The sequence below is a fragment of the Panthera onca genome, chromosome D1 (assembly GCF_046562875.1).
Source record: "Panthera onca isolate mPanOnc1 chromosome D1, mPanOnc1 haplotype 2, whole genome shotgun sequence".
NCBI lineage: Eukaryota > Metazoa > Chordata > Mammalia > Carnivora > Felidae > Panthera > Panthera onca.
Window position 1 is genome coordinate 110608148 of NC_138348.1, and position 14049 is coordinate 110622196.

At 40.7% G+C, this 14049-nt stretch overlaps 1 long non-coding RNA gene across 1 annotated transcript in view; it reads left to right on the plus strand.

Annotated features, from left to right (window-relative positions):
- The first annotated feature begins 1033 nt into the window (after window positions 1–1033).
- LOC132660804 (uncharacterized) overlaps window positions 1034–14049 on the plus strand; it is a 205194-nt gene continuing 192178 nt past the window's right edge. The window contains exons 1-2 of the long non-coding RNA XR_014135331.1: window positions 1034–1743; window positions 2994–3083. This is a non-coding gene — a long non-coding RNA (uncharacterized LOC132660804). The remainder of the gene's footprint in view (window positions 1744–2993; window positions 3084–14049) is intronic.

Consider the following 14049-nt stretch of genomic DNA (forward strand, 5'->3'; position numbering starts at 1 on the left):
GAAAAGGTTTCAATGGCTTCACCTAAGACAATACCGTCGTGACAGAGAGCAGTGATCTTCAGGCTCCACGTCTGCCATCCGTGTTTACTTCCTGGAAGATAACGGGATGCCAGCATACTCCCAATGGAGGTATGGGATCAGGTCCACACAGGATCAGGTGCCCATGCAGGGGAGTGGCAGGGCATTACCACTTCGCACTGGTAGGAGACTAGGGATGGGAGTGGATTCAAAGAGTATTAAACCAAGGAGGGTGACATATGATAGGCCAGACATGGTACAGGGTTGCTCCTGCAGGAAATGTGATTTAATGTGTTGCCTTGAGAACTGGGAACGGTCGTAATAATGACTCGATGGCTGCCTTCAGTCAACTAGGTTGAAATGCCAGAGCTTCCCTGACTTTCTCAGGGAAGGAAGACTCCAAGGTCCGAGGGAGATGGGAATGGGGACCTGTTGTGCGCACACCTGCTCGTTTACCACAAAGTTGGTGGCTTATGAGAACAAAATCGTGTTCTCTCACGGTTCTGGAGGCCAGGAACCCAAAATTCATTTCACGGAGACTAAGGTGTCAGCAGGGCTGTACTCCCTCTGGAGATCCCAGGGCTCCAGGGAACAGTGTATCCCTTCCCTCTGGTAGCTCCCGGTGGCCACCAACCTCCCTTGGCTTGTGCCCACATCACCCCAGTCTGTCTCCATGGACACAGTGCCTCCTCTTTTGTCAAGTCTCCCTTTGCCTCTCTAAGGATGCTCGTGATTCCATCTAGGGCTCACTCAGACAACCCAGGACTCAAGATCCTCAACTAGATCCCATTCATGGGAGTTAGATCCCAGGTATCAGGACTTGATTTCTTTGAGGGCCATTGTCCAGCCTAGTACAACGTGTCCTTCCATAGGGAGACAGCCAAACCATGCTAGCCCCGTGCGGTGGGGTGCTCACCGGTGAGCAGTGCCAGGGCACGCAGTGCTGATAGACACTGCAGCAGGACTGAATCTCCAGGGAATTATGCCCAGAGGGGAGAAAGCGAATCCTGAAAGGGTCACACGCTTTTCGATTCCACTTGTGTAATACTCTCGAGGGGACAAAATCATAGAAATGGAGAGCAGATGAGGGATTGCCAGGCATCACGAAGATGACGGGGGCAAGAAGGAGGTGGGAATGTCTGCTCTAAGAGGACAACACGGGGGTCCCTGTGGAGGGCCCGATGCTCTGTTTCTCACGTGCATCGCTTTTGAAATCCCGGCCGTGATCCCGTCCTACAGGCAGAGAGAACATAGGGCATCTTCACGGTGTTTGCCAATCACACACAGTCCCAGCAACCCCACAGCCGCAGCCGCCCACCTTGCTACATCTGTCCCCACGGCTCTGGCTGGTGTCCCGTTGCCACAGTTGAGCCGTGGTCCTAAGGGAGGAAGCCATCTCGCTAACGCGGCTCCTGCACCGTTTCACTCTCTCCTGCACACCTGGGGGTTTCCTCGCGACCGGCCATCCTGTGCACCTGCGGCTGATTCTCCCGGCCCACGGGGGGCAATCGCTTCCCATCCACCACCACCTGTTTGTCTTCCTACGTCCTAGCGTTGCACGTGCCAGCACCTGCAGATCTTCCCTCTGTCAGCTGAGTCTGAGCCAGCTTCCTCTCCCATTCGGCTGTAGTTCTCATCTCATTAATGAACCACACCTCGCTGAAGCTCACGGTGAAGTCTCAACCCCCAGTTTGCGGACTACGTGGCACCATTTTACAGACACACGTAATTACTCCCTTTGTTTAAAAATTCCTTGCTTCCTCCTCCCACCGCCCGGGCCGCTGCTCACCAGTGTCTGTGTTGGTCTGTCCTCATCTTCTTCCCACCTCCCATCAGCTTTCCACCCGTCCTTACTCTGGGGCGATCGCAGCCAGCCTCAGGCTTCTATCTACAAGCAGCTGGGGCCTCCAAGTCTTTAAGCTCTGCCCCCAGCTCTTCATGTCTCCAGACGCCTGACTGTCTGCGCACCACACAGGTGCTACCCTCCCCAGCCTCTGCTACCTCCCTGAAGGCTTCTCCTCTTCCCCTCCCCTTGTTTACTGGGCTGCGGCCACACCGGCCCCCTCTCTGCTCCCTGAGCATGTCAGGCACACACTCCTGCTTCAGGTCTTTGCACTGGCTTTGCCTCTCTCTGTCCGGAATGTTCTCTCATGTGCCCACATGACATACTCCCTCATTTCTGTCATATCTTTGCTCTGACGTCACTTGCTCAGTGTGGTCTCTGCTAGCTCTGAAAACTGCTCCTTCTCTGACCTGAACACCCGATCTGCCTTCCCTGCATTATTTTTCTTCCTGACCCTTGGCATCATCTGTTTTTCTTACTTGTTTGTTGTCTGTCGCCTGCTGCAGTCCCTGCCAGAATGTCAGCTCTATGGGGTCCAAGGACCAAACCAGCTTTGTTTAGGGCTGTTTCCTTAGGGCCCTAGAACAGTGCCTAACTCCTACAAAGGCTCAAACACCATTCGCTGAGTAAGTGTTGGGATTTCATATTAGTTTGCTGGGTCCGCCATCACAAAGTACCACAGCCTGGGTGGCTTAAGCAACAGAAATTGATTTATTTATTTTCTCATACTTTAGATCAAGGTGTGGGCAGGGTGCGTCTCCTCTCTCCGTGGCTGGTGGATGACCTCCTTCCCACTGTCTTCACGTGGTCTTCCTTCTGTGTGTGTAGGTGCCCACTCTCTTCTTATGGGACACCAGTTATCAGATTAGGGTCCCTCCCCCCAAATGAGCTCATTCAACCTCCACTTTACCTTTCAAGAGCTGGTATCCAAGTACAGTCACATGGGTAGTTAGGACTCCAAAGTATGGACTTTGGGGGCAAATCCATTCCATAACAGCTTTCTGTCTGTAGTACCTAGTCACTACTCACATGGCTTTTTTTTCTGTATGCCCTTGCCCCCATTATTTGCTCACCCAGTGCTAATCCCAATTTGCCCTTAGTCCAAGTTATAACTGTTTATTTATTTGTATAGGCTTGCATCTTCCCTCTACCTCTATACTCCAAGTTCCTGGCTGGCACTGGAATTACATCCTTAGGATGCACATCATAACCTCCAGGTGAGGTAAGTATGCTTACTCTCGTTTCGAAAATCTGCAATCTGTTTGATTACTCTCATTTCGAAAATCTACAATCTGAGGCTCAAAAGAGAGAAGGTCATGTTTCTGATATCACAGTACTAATAAGTGCTGTCATTTTGATAACTTCGTCCTCATGGGCTCCAAAGCTCACTTTCTTTCTTCTACCACACTGTCCCCAAGATGAATGGGGAAAAGCCATACTCAGCCTGACATATTATAAGCAATGGTACCTGTAAAGCTGGTGTCACATTTTAGGAAATGGGATTACATTTAGAATTTGAGTAGTTATACCCACAGTTTGAATTTGAATGTCATATCCCTTTTTTTTTTTTTACTGCTGCAATTTCTGTTATCCTTAAGGATTATCTAAATGGATTTTTCCCTTTGCAAAATTTAGCCACTAAGAATACTAAGAGAGTTTGTTTCCTTTTTAATAGGTTGGAATTATATAATGAATTCATAATGTCAAGGCAATAGCTGTTATTTTATCCTAAAATATAGAGGAAAAGGTCATTGCCTTTGTTGTAAGACTTTACCATGTGTTCTTGATAACATGCCTGAGCTCTATTGGTGAAAAACCATCATAGACTTTGAAAATCAGTTACTTATAGTTAGGAGAATATCGCTCTCTTTGAGTGCACTGATTGTTTAAAATGGAAATTAGAATTTTTCTCCATAGATTTTATATTTTAGAATGAGCTGTGCTTTAAAAAGTATGTTGCATTTGCATTCATGCAAGTTGTGCAGTCATTAAATTGACAGGAAAGTAGCTGTTAATAGTTGTCATTTGGACATGTAGATGGAAATACTATAGGTCATGGTGTGAACACTTGTTGAGCTCTGGTTTCATTTGGCATTTCTAAACCATTGCCCTGAGCTTATGGGTGCCCTCAGCTCATGTAATTGTTGTTTTAAATTGGCATCAGGGGTGTAGAGATGGCTCTTAAGTTGTGTATGAGGAAACTATTGGTTCTCTGCTTCTATGTCTGTGTAGCTCCTAAAAACAGAAGTCTAGAGCACTTTATAGAAATAAATTTTGTTTAAAATAAATGTACCTTGTGAATGAGCTAAAGGCTTACATAGTCATCAGTACTTTCGCAGTCTGATATTAATTTGTGAATTTAAATAGGTCTAGGGGCATCTGGGTGGCTCAGTCGGTTAAGCTTCTGACTTTGGCTCTGGTCATGATCTCACTGCTTGTGAGTTCGAGCCCCATGTTGGCCTCTGTGCTGACAGCTGGGAGCCTGGGCCTCACTTCAGATTTTTTGTCTCCCTCTCTCTGCCCCTCCCCCACTCATGCTCTGTCTCTCTCTCTCTCAAATATAATATAAAACATAAAAAAAATAGTTCTAGAATAATTTTGTAGACAGTAACATACTTAAAATGACTGGTGACTAAAACAAAGAAATAGCCTGAATCTCCAAGCATAAATTACTGTTCTTTCCCTAGGAACCCATCATATATCACATTGACCATTAAGCTGAATGAAAGCATTAATCTTCAAGTAACTTGGAAGAGATAAGCATACTATCTTAGCTAGTAAAGTTTGCTATATATCATTCTTGTAGACCTATTTTCTTTAGTGATCAAAGAATTAATGTGTGGTGTCTTTTATTTGGGTATTCAGGATTAAGATAACAATCTTAATGGATGACAGTCATGTTGGAGGAGAGTTTCTGGGGTTCCCTCCAAAAATGGTACATGATTTTGAGTCAAGGATACAGACTTACTGACTGTACTTTCACTGAAATGATGGTTCAGATATCAACAATGTTGTCTCTTGGAATTGTCTTTTGCAAAACTGATATCCTTTCAGTTTTCGGCATGATTAATTTACCAAAGAGAAAAAAAAAAATGTTTCCCTCTTTCTGAACCATAATCACATTTGTATTTACAGTTATCATTAAAAATAGTATTTCTAAAAACGGTTAATAAATAGACGTTAACATAAATTTGTTTGCGAAGTTATCAAATGGAAAACTGTTCCCAAGGCAGTTATTTTATGTTTTACAGGAAAATTAAACTTTTATATCCTTAGTGCATTTATGTTATATCCTGTTCACTTTCATGCTGTGTGTGTGTGTGTGTGTGTGTGTGTGTGTGTGTGTGTTCATGAGCATGTGTATGTGAGTAAGTGAAATGTGCAGTATTTGGTCATTCAAAAAGCTTCACTAATTTAGGCAAAGTCAGCCAGAAACAAATGCAATACATTATGTCCAAAATAATCATGCAGATTTTCCATCATGAGAAATAGTTGGTTTATCTCAAATGAATTTTCTTTGCTCTTTTCTTTTTAATAAGCCAAGTCATAGGAGAATATTTTCTTTCTGCTAACCTTGAGGCAGGGCAAGAGCAGATTTGGGTCAGAGCACACGGTCTATATTTATGAGAAACTAGGAAAATTAAGAAAGCCACTTAGTTACAAAGCTTAGTGGGGACTCATGACTGATTTGGAGTTTTCAACAATATTCTGTTGGGAAATCTTTTATTTACTGGGTTAGTTTTACAGAGCAAACTATATATTTTCTTGGTTGTAAGGAGGAGTTTTAGATACCACAAAGCCCATGTCTCCACTAAAAACTTTTAGCCCATCATGTTCTTACCGACCAGAATTTTCTCTCTAACAAGCCACGTTAAATTATGCCACTGCCCTGCTTGACAAACAGGATTAGCTTCCCTTTATCTTGTAGGTTTGAGTATAAAATCCTTACCAGGGTTTTTATACTGTTCACCAAACCCTCCGACTCTTCACTCTCTGCCTCTTCCTTCCCCGCCTTTTCCAGCTGCTTGGTCTCATTGAAATCCCTAAGTGCTAATATTAAATGGGTAGTAGTGCCACCCTGCCATCCTACTGTATTTCCTGGTCCACTCCCCTACATGACTGCTCCGTAGCTTTCCTTCACTCCTCAAGTCTCTAATACATCAGTCTTGATCCTTCATCTCAGCAGATTCCTTTGTTCCCTATTCCACTGAAAAAGCAGAATTAGTTAGCAGATATATCTTGCTGCTCCTAGAGAGGAATTGTCCATGCTCCTGCCTGAAGCCAGCTCCCCCAGCCTTACATTAGATCCCATTAGATTCACTAGGTTCACTTCCTTCCCCCTTACTGAGGATGTTGGCGACTCTCACCTCCTTGGCATGTCAATTTCCCCCTCTTGACTGCATCATCCCCCAAAGCATATAAACATGTTATTGCTTTTCCCCTAAGAAAAATATACCTCTCTTTATCCCATTTCTCATTCTTAGATACCATTTCATGTTTCTGTTCCCTTTTCTGCCGAAACTGGGGATACATTCATTATTTCCAGTTTGTCTCATTCATGACCTCTAGAAGCTACTCAAAGTAGGCTTCCTTTTTTCAAGGTCACCAAAAACCTCCATATTGCTAAGTCTTTTGGGCAATACTAGACTTCATTCTTTATTCTTAGTCTTCATCTTACTTGACCAATGAATGATGTTTAGATCAATGCAAATGTTCACTGTTAGGGACTGAATGTTTATGTCCTACCCTAAATTTATATGTTAAAACTCTACTCCCCAATATGATGGTATTAGGAGGTGGGACATTCGGGAAGTAATTAGGATTAGATGTGGTCATGAGGATGATGTCCTGAGGGATGGGATTAGTGCCCTTGTAATGGGTCATGAAAGAGCCTGCCTCCTTTCTCTGCTTCTGCCACATGAGAATACAAAGAGAAATCTACACCCCAGAAGAGAGCTCTCACCAGAACCTGACCATGATGCTCCTTGATCTTGGACTTCCAGACTCCAGAACTTTGAGAAATAAGTTTGTATTGTTTATAAGCCACCCATGTGTGGTATTCTGTTATATTAATCAGAACTAAGAACTAATTCTGTTATATTATAACTAATATATATAAATAATATATATAACTAATAATATATATATATAACTAATAACATATAACTAATTCTGTTATATTAATCACAACTCTCCTTGATATAGCTTATCACTTGACTTGTAATATATCACATTGATCAAGTCTCTTATTCCTCAGTGTTTTCTTTGCTGATTCCTGTTGTCTCCCCAAACCCTAAATATTGGAGGCTCCACGTCTCAATCCTCACATCTCTTCTTTTGGCTGTTATCACTCTCCTAAATACCTTTTCCCCTGATGATCCTCAAATTTAAATCACCAGCCCAGACCTCCCCCAGAACTCCTGTCTCCTATTTGCCTACTTGATGTCCTCTGTTGTTTGTCTAACAAACATCTCAAACACATTATATTCAAAACCTGTGTTGACCTCCTTGCTGTTTTTCAAATGCACCAAGTTTTTATCTCAGAAACTTTGCAAGATACTTGGAAAGTATTTCCTCAGCTATACACATGGATTGAAGCCTTCCCTCTTCTGGTCCTAGAGCAAATGCTATCTTGTCAATAAGGCTTCCCCAACCACCCTAACTAAATTACACCTTCTTTCCTAACTTTGAATGATCATACCCATTTATTTTTTTCCAAAGTACTCATCCTGAACTCATATATTATATCCTTTTGCTTATGTTTTTGGTAAATTATCTGTTCCCCAATCCCCCCATTAAGTATTAGCTTCATGAGGGCAGAGATTGTGGTCTGTTTGTGAGTGACTGTATCCCTGTTTTTTTTTTAAACAGGGCTTCAATAAATACATGTTGGAAGTTCAAATACATTCATATCTTTATAGTAACTCTTTCCTCTGAGATGTCTTGAATGTTGTTTGTTTTTCAATTTTTTAATCTTTTTTGTAATACAGCATCCTATCAGACAGTTTTCCCTCTCTTATGAAAACAGCTTCTAGTTGCTCTTACTAAAATAATAGTAATCACTAGCAGTTATATTATGCTGACTCTGATCTAAATGCTTTATCTATCTTGTAGGTACCATAACAACCCCATGAAGCAGGAGCTATTGTAACATCTGTTTTCCAGATGAGTTGATACAGGACATTTAAATTTATATGGGTAATAAGTGGTGGAGCCAGGATGTTGTAAACTCAAGGAATATGACTCTAAGGCTGTACTTTCAACCATTGTGTTGTGCTGCTTAGAGATAGAAGTTGTGTTAAGGAGGTCTGCAGAAAAGGTGAATAGAGACTTTCATTTGATTTATGGAAACCAGTTTCTCTTAGTGATGGCATCTGAGTGTTCTTGAAAATGATTCGATAAATTTGCATAAAGGAATCTGTGTATATTTCAGGAAGAAAGGTTGAATTATGATTTCATTTCTGGTGCATAATGGTATTGGAGAAGGTGACAACTCTTATTGTCATGGTGAGACATGGGATCAGAAATAGTTCTGAGTTGTGGCAAGAAGCGAGAATGCTCTGTTTCTGTGATGTGGCAAACCCTGGAACTAGTCCTAACCCAGCCAACTAGCTCTCCTGTAAGCAACTGGGCTGGTGAACTGAAAACTGGCTCAGGGAAGCTTGAAAACTGGGCCCATTAGAGCAAGACATCATCTCAACCGAACCCTATAGCTGTCCTCATAGGGCCTTTGGGAAAAGTTTCCTCTGCAGAAGCACAGCCCCCTACAGTCTTCTGTTCAGTTCTTGCCATTTTTCCTAAAAGTTTCCTCTCACAGCCTGAACTCCATAATCACTAACCCTTGAGGTGACAGGCAGTCTCTAAAAACCTGACGTGACCTCACCACTCTGGGACTGCCTTATGCCTTATGAATATGCATAGGTGAGGGAATGACAGAGCATTGATCCTCAGAGACCTGGCCCCTTCTCTGAGCATAATGCTGGGGAGTGTGTTCTTCCATCCTCAGAATCTTTACGGCTGTGAGTAGATGCTGCCTTACTCCTTGAGATAACTTCTGAGCCCCCAGTACCATGCTTCCAACACAGCCTGCTGATGCCAGGTTTTAAATCTCCACTTAGCAAACTGGGTTAGGGCAAAACTGAAACCCACTGCTGTTTTGATGTATGAAAGAGAAGAGACTCTGAGAGATTCAGAATGAGCGAACTTTCTGTTACAGTACCTGATGGTTGGTAACTCCAAGCATAGCCGAGATAGCGTCCCATTAATTGCACTCATACCTTAAAGAAAGATGACCAAGTGTACTTCCAAATCCATCACAAATGTTATCTTACTCACTTCCTTCAGGCTAAATGTTAAACCACTGTTTCCACATTTCCTTGCCTTGATCCTAATTTGTATGCTGTTAGCCATTAGTTGATATCTCTGTCTCTCCCCACTAGCCAGTAAATTCCTCAAGGGTAGGATCCATCTCTGGTTGATCTACTTACCCTTAGACTTTGTTGTGCCTGACATGGTAAGACTCTTGCTATATGCTTGATAATTGACTGGACAAATGAATGAGTCATGGGCGGACAAAGAATTTCTCTTTTCAGATTATGTTATTGCTACTGGTTATACATTTTGTTTTAACAAAAACTTCATCAAGAGACGGTGTCATATCAAAGAGATTTATGGCAGGTATTTTGGGACAATTGTTCTTTACAAACATTATGCTTCAAAAGATGTTTCCTTTATACAAAGTTGGTATCTAACATATGTATGTTAAATCAACTGAATTGGATTTATGGAACAGGAGAAAGAGTCTCATTTTTGCCACTGACCTTGAACAAGGAGGTTGACTTCTAAAGTCCCTTCTGGCTCCTTTGTTCTACAGCTTTGTGAATTTATATGTGGAAATAAACTATGCATTGTTTCCTAGTCAAATTAGTGAAAAGGCAGATAAAAACACCCAGCCCCCCCTTCAAAGCAGAGCCTGCTTCTCTGATAAGAAAAGAATGTAAGGAATTCTCTCTGTTTGGCTCCATTGGGTATGGATTATTTTGCAGTTGTGGCACTAATCTCAGAAAAAGCTATTGATTGAACATTTGAACATAATAGATATAAATAGAAACCCATATACTTTCTGTTGTTCAAATGGATGTAATTCTAACATCTTCAGAAAACCTGATAGATTTTTGGAAAAGTTCCATGAGACCAACAATGAAATCATAACATAATCTATTGTCTGGTTTGGAGGGCTTTATAGTTCCATTGCTAAGAGAATAAAATAATATCTTGGTAAATTGGCATCTATGAGGATCACTAATTGTTAATTAACCTCTATACTGTTAAAATTTGCTGAAAATAACCATAATAGTATTGCTTTGATTGATAAGAAAAAATCTACCACATATCTCCAATAGGTACCACATATAACTTACTATCACAAAATCTTATATTGATTCGTTTACTGATATTAATGACCACATAATGACATATATGTATATTTTCTGCAACTCTGCTGTTAGGCTTGATCAGATTCAAGCCCAGAGACCTGGGCACTAAAGCAAATTGGATGCTGCTAGTGCAGAGGGAAGAGGACAGGTGTGATGAAATCAGAAGGGCTTAGTCTCTTAATCAGATAAACCAGTGAATGTTTAGGTTATCTGTCACTTTGAAGTAATTTTCAAAGCAAAAATGTACTTTGCAATAGTAAGATTTGGGGTTCAGAAAGTCATAGATAATTGGGCCATTAGGTTTGCATCAGAGGAGAAAATCTCCAGTTCTGAGAATTGTCAGGAAAGAGGGGAAAACAAGCCCAAACCCCCGGAGTAGAACCTGGGCCTCCCAACAGTAAACCCAGGGTAGAGAAGCCAGCCATGGTCAAATGTCAGGACACATCTGGGAACATTGTAAAAGTTGCACCTGCTCAGAGACTTCGATCCTGTAGGGCTTGCTTGGCATGGGTTTTAGGAATCTGAGTTTTTAACAAGCTCCCTACCAAATAGAAAATTCCTTAAAAGTGAGGAGTTATTCCCACGTAAAACATATCAGTCATTTGTGTAAAGAGTTATTTTTCCCAAGAGAATAAACAGATTTTTTTTTTTTTTATTGTGTTCATTGCCTCAGACTTTAAGGGCATTACATGTGTAGGCGTAGTGACCTCAGGATATGTTACAACCTCTTGTTTCCCTCTTGGTTTTTAAAAAAGTTATACCTTGTTTTCAGCTCAAATAGAATTTCTAAAGGATGCTTGAGAAGTTTGAGCCAAATTTCCTAGATCAATTTTTTTCCAGTTTGAATTTTTATTGGAGAAACAAAGTTTATTTATTCACTTCCCATTTATAATCTAATTTTTCCCACTTATAATTATGTAAAGCTGTATTTTAGTCACAAAAGGTGTAAAGATGAATAAAATAGTCCCTGTCCTCAAAGAGCTTATAATCTCTTAGTGGATGATAGGCATACAGGTAAATAAGGGTAATAAAATGTTATTAGTGTTATTATTAGAACATATGCTTAGTATGGTTGGAACAGAAGAACTGAGTCAACTCTCACTGCGTGGGAAAAGGGTCCCAGAATGGCTGTATAAAGAAGTAAATGCTTGACCTGATTTTTCTTTCTGGCTTTATTGAGATATAACTGACAAATAACATTATGTAGGTTCAAAATGTACAATGTGATGATTTGGTACACATATGTATTGTGAAATAATTACCACAGTAAGGTTGGTCAACACATCCGACACCTCTCATTGTTACCTGTTTGTATGTGGGGGGGTGGTAAAAATACTCTTTTAGCAACTCTCAAGTACACAGTACAGTACTGTTAACCATGGTCACCATGCTGCACAATCCCCAGAACTTAGTCATCTTATAATTGAAGGTTTGTGCGCTTTGGCCAACATCTTCCCATCCCTAGCCTTTGACAATCGCCAATTTACTCTTGGTTTCTATGAGTGAATTTGACTTTTTTAGATTCATCAATAAGTAGTATTATACAAGATTTGTCTTTCTCTGTCTGACTTATTTCACTAAGCATAATGCTCTCAAGGTCCATCCATGTTGTCACATATCACAGGATTTTCTTTGTTATGACTGAATAATATTTCATATATATATTACATCTTTATCCTTTCATCTGTTGGTGGATACTTCGGTTGTTTCCATGTCTTGGCTATTTTGAATAATGCTGCAGTGAGTATGTAGGGGCAGATATCTCTTTGAGGTAGTGATTTTGTTTCCTTTGGTTGTACATCCAGAATGGGTTTGCTGGATCATATGGTAGTTCTATTTGTTTTTAAGTTTGTTTGTTTGTTTGTTTGTTTATGCCATCTCTACACCCAGTGTGAGACTCGAACTCATGACCCTGAGATCAAGAGTCTGATGCTCCACTGACCGAGTCAGCCAAGTACCCTGGTTTTTATATTTTCAATATTTGGAGGATCCTCCATACTGTTTGCCATAGTGGGCGTATTAATTTATATTCTTACCAGCAGTACACAAAGGTTCCCTTTTCTGTATGTTCTCACCAACACTTGTTATCGCTTGTCTTCTTTTATGATAAGAATCCTAACAGGTATGAGGCAATATCTCATTCTGATTTTGATTTGCACTTTCCTGATGTTAGTAATATTGAGCATCTTTCATGTATCTGTAGGCCATTGTGGGTCTTTGGAAAAATCTTTGGAAAAATGTCTATTTAAGTTCTTCACCCATTTTTAAATTGGATTTTTTGTGGGTTCTGCTATTGAGTGATATGAATTCTTTATATATTTTGGACATTAACCCCTTATCAGATATATGATTTGCAAATATTTTCTCTCGTTCTGTAGGTTCACATTTGATTTTGTTGATAATTTCCTTTGCTGTGAAATGCTTCTTAATTTCATGTAGTTCCACTTGTTTATTTAATTTTTAATGCTTGTGCTTTTGGTATAATATCCAAAAATGTTGTCAAGACCAATGTTAAGGGGCTTTTCCTGTTGGTTTACTTCTAGGAGTTTTACAGTTTCATGTACAACATTTAAGTCTTTATTTTGAGTTAATTTTTGTGACTAGTATAAAATATGAATTCAATATCATTTTTCTGCATGTAGCTACTCAGTTTTTCCAGCACCATTTAAGGAAAAGACTGTCTTTCACCCATTGTATATTCTCGCCTTCTTTGTTGTAAATTAATTGACCACGTATGCATGGATTTACTTTTGGGCTCTTTGTTCTGTTGGCCTATGTGTCTTTTTTTATGCCAGTACCATAATGTTTTGATTGCTGTAACCTTGTGATATAATTTGAATCAGGAAGTATGATTCCTCTAGCTTTATATGCTTCCTCATATTGCTTTGGCTGTTTGGAATCTTTTGTGGTTCCATACAAATTTTAGTGTTGTTTTTTTCCTACTTCTGTGAAAATGCCATTGGAATCTTGATAGAGATTGCATTGGCTTATAGATAGCTTTAGGTAATATGGGAGTTTCAATGGTATTAATTCTTCTGATCCATGAACATAGGATATCTTTCATTTGTTTCTGCTTTCTTCAATTTTTCATCAAAGTTTTATAATTTTCCATGTACAGCCCACTGTCTCCAGAAATGTGGGTGCTAATGGGTCCTATAGAATATGTAGATCTTTCAAATGCCCCCAGTTATTCGTGTTATGGCCTCTGTGGCCTATAGAGGAAATGGGGGAAATTCGCCTAATATACAGACAGCTATAGTTGGGGACACACAGAGGAACTCAAGTTGCTATTTAACCCATTAGTGATGCCATCTGGATGGAAACAGGAATAAGCTAAGCAGTCTCTGGGCTGAACTCAGAGCAGTTTCACTGGTGATCACTCATGAGCTCTAGCCATTAACCCTTTGCACCGACAGGTGGGTTGTTCTAAAGAGATTAACCTAGAATTTAGACACTGGGATGCCAAAGGGCAGATGGTCATAATTAAGCCCTGTGGTATCAGCTTATGTGGAAAGACATTTGGGCTCACCTGCAAGAGCCTGAGGTGATCCTCACTGTTTTCCATGTCCTGGCTCATAAAGCACTGGTTTGTAGAAAGGAAAATGGAATATTAAAGCAGCAGATTAAATTATTAACAGGGAAAACCACCTTGGCCAGGTGTACTAATGTGCTGTCACAGGCTTTAATACATTTGAATGATCAAGCAGTAGGGTCTGTGGTCCCCGATGCCAGACTGGGGACCCCTGCTGAGGC